Source organism: Miscanthus floridulus, chromosome 16, assembly GCF_019320115.1.
Source record: "Miscanthus floridulus cultivar M001 chromosome 16, ASM1932011v1, whole genome shotgun sequence".
NCBI classification, from domain to species: domain Eukaryota; kingdom Viridiplantae; phylum Streptophyta; class Magnoliopsida; order Poales; family Poaceae; genus Miscanthus; species Miscanthus floridulus.
Genome location: NC_089595.1, coordinates 3,991,395 through 4,000,223, shown reverse-complemented (window position 1 = coordinate 4,000,223; position 8,829 = coordinate 3,991,395).

The window sequence follows — 8,829 nt, the reverse complement described above, 5'->3', positions numbered from 1 at the left end:
ATGTTGTTAAGGAGAGATGAAAGGCTGCAGCAGGTCACCTTGTGCTTTTATATTATTTGCACTGAACTATATATTATCTGCACTGAACTATGTATATAGGTGTCGTAGTACTGGTGATGTTATTACTGTATGCCTAGTTTTGTAAAGATTGTAATGGCTAATACAAATATGGACGTTTCAGTGGGCCAACTGATGTGTGTATGATATATCCTTTTTATTTCATTGCTATTGATTTTGTGTAACTATTTTGTACTTCTACTGGAAAGCAACATATATTTATTTAAAATTTTAGTTCTGATGGTGACTTTACACCAAATTGTTCTTTAGGACAATAGCTATAGACAGGATACAATAAGGTCAACCAAAAGGTTCTTTCCAATGAGATACACAAGCAGAAACTACTTGGTTCTTGTAATGATGTTACATATCCTACTGACTAAAGTCAGAAACTACTGTGCCTCTCCAATTTCACAATCACAGGAAATACTAAAATTTTGACCTTTTCTATTTGTTGACTTCCAGAATCATGAGTGAAACAGGGCACACTGTACAAGTCACTAACCTCTCGAGCAAAGTATCTAAAAGTGATCTTCATGAGTTCTTTTGGTTCTTTGGTCCTATTGAGCACATAGAACTTATCACAATAGTGCCCAACTGCTCATTTGTGCTACCTGCATAAAACATATACTGTAATGGTGCTCTCCCCACTATGTGTTTCTGCATCATAGGTTGATGATGGCCTCTAATAATGTGTTTCCCCAAATGCTTATGCCGACTGGTCCTTGATTAGCCATGTGATTTGTTAGCCATTCATGTGTTCTTATTGTTGCATTTATTTTGCTATCTGATTGGTGGTTGCTATAGTGCCAATTGTTAACTTTGGTAAATACCAACCATGGGGATGCCAATTATAGCTTTTCCTATTTGTGCAGGACATTGCTGCCAGAATAATGGCCTTCTCTCAACAAGGCCCAAGGGCAGTGTGCATCATTTGAGCAACTGGAGCTGTTTGTACAGCAACCCTTCACCAAGATTCAAACTCTGGTGGTGTGGTTACATATGAGGTATGTTGCTGTTGATTTAGACTTTTGTATACATCTTATTTCCTTTATTTGGAGTTTTCTAGGGTAGAGGTTCTGAAGAATTGTCTGCTGAGCTCTCTGTTTCCCTGCAAAGATGCTTGCTGGGTGGTAAAAGTGGTGCTGGTAAGATATAACTTTATTACCTCCCTTTCATTACTCTGTTCTTGTCCATAATAGTCGCAGTGCTCTGTTCCTATTAATCTGTTCTATTCACGAAAAAACAAATAAAACATTCAGTTACTTAATAATTGCAACCAAAAATGCTGTAAATTACAATTATTGAGCACTGCAATTTTAGTGTTGAGGATATGCAATATGTCCCTTTTTACTTTCAGGGGTTGACTATTAGTAAGGAAATCATTCTTCCACGAGAATCCTTCCAACTTTTTTGATCTGGGTTTTGTGTAGTGGGTTGTACTGAGCGGTTTGGGATTTATAGTTTGTCTGTTTCCCACATTTTCTACAATTGTGTAATGTCTTACTGGGCCACAACTTTTTCTTTGTTTATTGTGATTTGTGCTAGCCCACACCATAGTTAAATTAGTAATAATACTAGTACTTTTCTAATAGCCAGAGGCAAATCATTTCTCCCTTTCATTACTGAAGCTGCACTTGCATGGCAATTGTCTCTTGTGTTCTTGTGCTAAAACATATTGAAATCTGTTTTTTGTGATTTGTGCCAACATACACCAAGTTTTTGTCCTTGTCCTTTCATAGAAAAAAAAATTGTCAAAGTTCATGAAGTGTTAGCACAGATCATAAGAGACAATTTTTTATCAATCGAGGTTCGTTTGCCTCCTTGTCTAGTTGACTTGTTTTAGAGCATCTTTTGCAGTTAAATTTTTCAGTTGTATTCTTGCATTTGTGATGGCCAATGATTGCATTTGTGAGGAAGTTCAGAAGTTTTGCTTCTGCTTTGCCAATAGGTGGAGTTCTACTCCTAGAGAATGTTAGATTATACAAGAAGGAAGAGAAGAACGACACTGAGTTTTGCTAAGAAGCTAGCATCTGTTGCTGACCATTTTTTGTCAATGATGTATTTTTCAGCACGGCACACAGAGCTCATGCTTCAACTGAAGGAGTTACCAAGTTTTTTTTTGAAGGCTGCTTCTACATTCTAAACAAGTCATAAGAGAAAAATGCCTGATTATAGTTCAGAGTTGTCTTTGTGTATAGTTGCCTGATTTTATTAGGTGGTTTTCTGTCAATGATACTGCTACAGGAGCACTTATGTCTTATGCTAGTTGTACTTTAGTGATACCAAAGAACTATTTCTGATCAAGACAACTTAAAGATTCAGTAAATCAAACAATTTAAAAATTCAGTTACATAATTGCAGTTTGCTATAATATAGATTGCAAATATCAGGCACTACAATTTTAGTTCTAAGCATATGCAATATGCTGTTGTTGAACCGTTAGCCTCATTGTTACTAAATTGTTACTTGTGATTTGTGCTAGTATTTTGCCATACACACGTTTTATACATGATATGGTTCCTAATTTAATTTTGTTTGACTGTATTTAGCGTTTATATGTGCTATTCCAAATTCATTGAAAACTGCTATTCTACTTTTATGTTTTCTTTACTTTCCTCATATTTTGTTTGCTTGCTGTACAGGTGTTCTCATTCAAATTGCGGGGAGCATACAACATGATGGCAAAGCTCCCCCGTGAGCAGTTAGAGAGGGGCGTCATATGCTCCTCTGCTGGAAACCATGCCCAGGGTGTTGCTCTTTCCGCTCAGAGACTGGGATGCGATGCTGTCATCGTCATGCCCGTGACAACACCAAAAATCAAGGTTTCTGATCTTTAGATGCTGAACTTAAGACATCCCTTTACATGATTCAGTTTACTTTAGTGCTCACTGAATAATGCAACACCTTAATTCCAGTGGAAATCAGTGGAGAGGTTGGGTGCAACGGTGGTCCTTGAGGTGGACTCTTATGATGAAGCTCAGTCATACGCAAAATTACGATGTCAGCAGGAAGGCCGCACATTCATACCTCCCTTTGATCATCCTGATGTCATCACTGGACAAGAAACTGTCGGCATGGAAATTGTTCGGCAGCTGCAAGGTCCACTGCATGCAATATTTGTACGTGTTTGAGGTGGTGGATTAATTGGTGGAATTGCTGCCTATGTAAAATGGGTTCGCCCAGAGGTCTGCTTTCCATCTTACCATTTCTTTTTTCTTTTAAAAATCCTATGCTGAAGACAACAAAGTTTCTTTACACGCCTTCATGGAGACTGGCGTGTCCCTAATATATTAAGTTCATTTTTAAGTTGAATCGTTTCATATTGGATCAATCTTGTTAATGTAATTTCTTTCTGGATCTTACATTGGTTTCTAGTCAGGCTGATATATTTTTGGAATGTTTTTGAAACATTTTTCTTTGTACAGGTGAAAATAATTGGGGTGGAACCCTTAGATGCAAATGCAATGGCATTATCCTTGTGTCAAGGTAAGAGGGTCATGTTGGAGCATGTTGGTGGGCTTGCTGATGGTGTAGCTGTCAAAACTGTTGGGGAGGAAACATTTCGCCTGTGCAGAGAGCTAGTAGATGGCATTGTTATGGTCAGTCGAGATGCTATTTGTGCTTCAATAAAGGTGAGAACTATACATATGGGTGTTTTACTGAACACTGTTAAAAAACTTATAGTCTGAACTCACTTCGAGCTCAGTATACAATGTTCAAGAAAAGGAAGATAGTAATTTTGTTGCACCAGTATTCTCTGCCGCAGTGGTCTGTCAATATAAACCACCTAGTCATGAGTTTTTTTTAATGTTACATGTTCAAAACACTATCTAGGGGGAATGTTGTATAATGTTATGTCATGAACTCTGTAATCTAGCGTCAATTCCTGTGATGTGTAGAGTGTTGTCTAATTTAGTGAGGTGTTTGGGGTTTTTATGGATACACATATAGGATGCATAAATATTATGCAATGTCTATTGCATTCCAATCTTACATTCATATTCCTATCATACTTTATTTAGAAGCACCATTTTCTTGATTGCACATTTATTAGTAGTAAATTGCACACTTCAACTACTGCAATTATGGTGTGTAACATGTGCAATATCTGTTCTTTATAAATAACTTTGTCACTATTTTAGTTAACTTGGAGCATGCAATTGTTCTTGCTTTAGGGCATCGATATTCTTCTGGATGGGCTATTTGGGACTGGAAACGGGTCTTTTGTTTTAGTGTAAGCACTAGACAGTACATTTTTAAGGAGTGCATCTCATTTCTATTTTAATACAAGTCTTCTCTTTAAGGAATAGATCTAATTTGGCTTGATACAACAATTATTTCCTTAACTGTAGTGAAAATGCTGGTTTTGCTTGCTTTGACACTCGTTGGTAGCCGAAAGGTAGTGTAGATATCAGCTGGTTTCATGATATTTTTGTCCTTGTCCTTTTTGGGCATGTTCTGTTGGGTTCAGTTGTACCTTTTAAATGAACTCCTTTAGAACATTGTATAAACTTGTTTTCATCTGTTTTTAAGTGCAAAGTATATGAAGGGGTTAGTAATATTAAGTATGTCTGCGTTAACCTTTGTTTTGAGGTCTTCGCCCTTGTGCCTTATACTCCCTCCAGTCACTTGAGGTCTACTCTTATGGCTTATATTCCCTCTAGTCGTTTGTACTTGATGCTCAGACAGGAAAACCAAGTTCGTTTGAGCTTGTTTTTTTTGTCTGTAATGTCAATTGTATATGACTGGAGTTCGTATCATTCATTATCACTATATGACACTGTTAGCAAGATCTGACCGCATTAGCAATTTAACAATTTTTTGTGTACATGTGGGACAGTCCTCTTGAGATTCTTAAGAGCATATGTTTTGGCATGATACAGGATCCACTTGATTTTCTTCTGCTTTCCTGAAACCAAGAGTTATGGGGGTTAAAAATGGCCTTTTACCCCCCTGCCTTTTTTATAAAATGTTGCATGTTCTTGATTCATAGCATAGTCTTGATTCATGTTCTTGATTCATAGCATTGTCTCTTGTGATTTATGGTAACATATCTTAAACTTTGTTTATTGTGATTTGTGCTAGCACACACCTCTTATTTTGTCCTTGTCCTTTCATAGAAAAAAATTGTCTCTTGTGATTTGTGGTAACACATCTTGAATTTTGTTAATTGTGATTTGTGCTAGCACACACCTCTTATTTTGTCCTTGTCCTTTCATAGAAAAAAATTGTCTCTTGTGATTTGTGCTAAAACATATTGAACTTTGTTAATTGTGATTTGTGCTAGCACACACGTTTTATTTGTCCTTGTTCTTTCATAGAAAAAAATTGTCACTTGTGATTTGTACTAACACATCTTGAATTCTGTCGATTGTGATTTGTGGTAACTACATGCAGTAACAAAGGCATAGTGGGCTGACAGTTGTGTGTTGATGCAGTTAGAACACCCCTGTTTGTTGTGATTTGTGCCAATACAGACCCCACACTCTCTTTCTCAGCCTCTCTGTCTATATTTGTGCCAATATAGACCACATTTTTGTCCTTGTGTTTCTGTTCTTCGTGATTTTTGCCATTGCCGAGACCTAGATTACTGTCCGGCTCTCTTCTTCCCCAACCGCCCACCCACTCTCTAATGAGTGATAACCAATGTTGACTGCTTGTAGTATGTAAACTAACCAGAGTTCTTTGTAAGAGACGAACAAAGATGTGCTAACACACATCTTATTTTTGTCATTTGTGTTTCTGTCTATGCAGGATCTAGTTGTTCCTATTAAGTTCAGTAGCAGCAGTAAGCAATTAACTTATATCAGTCCTTGGTTTTCAGATAGCAGCAGCAGGAACTCATGAAGCCTTCGCTGTTTGGGCTGGGCAATTGTGTTTATTTTGTGGAATGCATGCAGCAGCAAGGTAAGCAACCTGGTCATCCTTAAGGTATATCGTCACTTAGAATTGAAGATGGATTGATAATAGGTTTATCATTGTCTAGGTCACCAAGCTTTGTGATTTGGGGGTGGATGACAATGTTTGTTCTATGGGATGGGCACAGTGTGGCACTCACCTATCTGTAGGTACAAATCAAAGAAAAGTTCAGGTTATGTCCCATTCTCAAGTATAAACATTATCCTACTGAAGCTTCAATTTTCTTTTCTGGTAACGTATGGTCCCTAATCTCACATATTTTCCAAGTTTGTGGACTCAAGTGGTCTTATAACAATCGTCAGCTTGCATCAGGTGGCAATGATAACAGAGTAAGATGCCTGTCCATTTCTTGTTAGTTTGGAATGCATTGTTCTTAGGACACTGACACGTAGGTAGTTTTCAATGTGTCAATACCTGTAATCCTTGTTTATCTCTCTTGTCACCATTACAAAAATTGCAATCATTTTCTGAAGGCCTGTCAGCCTGTGATAATTGTCATGAAATTTTGAAGGCGTAAACCTTATAACTGTCTTTTTTTTAACTTAAAGCTGGGAATGGTGAAGACATTTTTACACAAAATGGCAGATGGAACTTCAACAATAAGGTCAGTATTTGTTAGTCTGCAGTCAGTTAGTTTGCCCTGAAATGAGAAATGTCTTGCATTCATAACCCCACACTAAAAATACTAGTTGCACTATTTGAAATCTACAATTTTATCTTTCAGATTTGGTAATTCATTTAGAAGAGGAATATAGGAAATGCAGAACATCTATACATGCTGTGGCTGCAAAAGTACTTATTGAAATTGTCCAATAAAAATGTGTTTTCAGTATGTGTGTGTGATTCTTCTAGCTACGTGATCCTCTTATCTAGCATAATATATGCTGGATCTGCTTGTTCACAGTGAGGAACCAGGGAACCATAAAGCACAAGCTGCGTGGGCTTTTTTTCTCTGACAGAATTTATGTGCTAGCTTCTCCTAAAACACATGGTTTTTTCTGTGTTGTAATTCATGTGTTTTTAGGCGGCCAACAATCATGTGTTAGCTTTGGCTGAAACACATGGTTGTTGGGTAGACAGACTCTAAGATAAATAAATTGCTGCGGCAAAGAATTGCAAGTCTTGTACAGCCCCACTTGTCAGCCTCAGAAATAGCGGACGCCGACCCCACCTGCCATCCTCTCCCACCCACGCTCCTACGCAATCTTTCCGCCGCCGCCGATGCCCCCATGTCCGGCCACCACGCCTGCCGCCACGACTCCACGGACCTCACCAGCAAGCTCCAAGCCACCATCTCTCTCTCCTCTCGCCGTGCCGCACCCACGCCACGACACACGCCGCCTGCTCAGTGTGCCGCCGCACTCCTCCTCTGCTCGTCGGCGTCGCACCACCGCCGGCCAAACAGACACCACCACCAGCACCGCTCCGTCGCCATGGCTCACCCCTGCCGCTTCCGGAGCTCCGGCGAGGCCCATTTGGCGCAGCTACCCGCCCCGGCCGTCCACCGCTGCCGACGATCCCGGCGACCCTTGATCCCCGAGCCGCGGCGGATGAGTCGCGGGTCTCCCGAGCACCCTCCCGTGCGCACGCGCGTGCTCCAACGCATGGCACGGCGACGGATCGAGCGCGGGGCCGAACGCCTCTGTTGCGGCCACAAGCATGGTGACATCAGGGTGGCGCCCCGATGCCGTCATATCCTTCCTTTTCCAGTTGAGAAATAAGTCAGTGTATACAAAGCAAATACATTTATACCCTGCCTTATACATTCTCATCTTGTGAGTCCAAATACGATCCAACGTCCAGAATCATATCAGACATGAGGTAGCTTTTAATGATATGTTTCTTGCGTGATACAAACTCTGGTGGCGCTACATGCAAGTAGCAGTCACTCTGCTCCGGCAGCCTCAACTGCAGCTTGTCCCACCACTCGCGCTCTCCACTACTTCCACCTTTGACTTCACACATTCCTTGTTTACGAGAGGGAGGCAGTGAAAGATTGGCAACCCCTGACAAAGAGCTTCTCCCAGCTTGGTGTTTCAAATTGAAACAGGACATCATCATGGATGTGCAGCAAGTGTGGCAGTTCCTGGAGGTAGATCCTTTTGCTGTTTGGGAGTGGAGAAGGTGCTACCTCATGTCTGGGTTGTTTGTAGAAAATTGTCTTTAGGTTGGGGCAAAAGAGAATGATCAGAGTCTCCAGTGCAGGCAATGACAAACAACATGGGAAAAGTTGCTCTAGGTTGGGGCAGTTCTCAAGGTGAATGTGTTTTAGTAGCTTCAAAGTGATTAGCTCATAGTAAGTTTCATTAGGTGGCATAACAGGCTCAACAATGCATACTAGGTTCTTAAGGCAGGAGGCCTGCAGTATGCTTAGGGATTGTAATACCTCTGTGTGTTTTTCTTCCATTCTCAATGGGGTTACCATTCTAAATACTGTTGTCATCTGCTGGCAGCGATGGAGCTGGCATTCTAGTGACGTAAGACTATAATTGAGGTCAGTAAGGCATCTGATGAAATTATCATATGTAATGAATATTGAGTTTGTAACAGAGAGAATATGCCTTAAGCCATTTGGGTATTGATTCTTTGCTGATATCTCAGCATGACGTTGCCTTGGCTGAAGTTTCATCGTGGGCAAATTGCTAGCTGCCACAGAATACTGGACATCACAATAAGTTGAGCACCTCTGGATCCTCGTACGCAGCTCAACTTCTATGTTCCGTGGCTCCCTGCCTCTCACACTGCATGGTTTAACTTGGGCACTGAATGACTGAAGAAACTATCCTTCCTTGACTAACTTGTTAGCAACATCCGCGTTGAAGCTATGAAACATTTTGGGGTCACTTATGT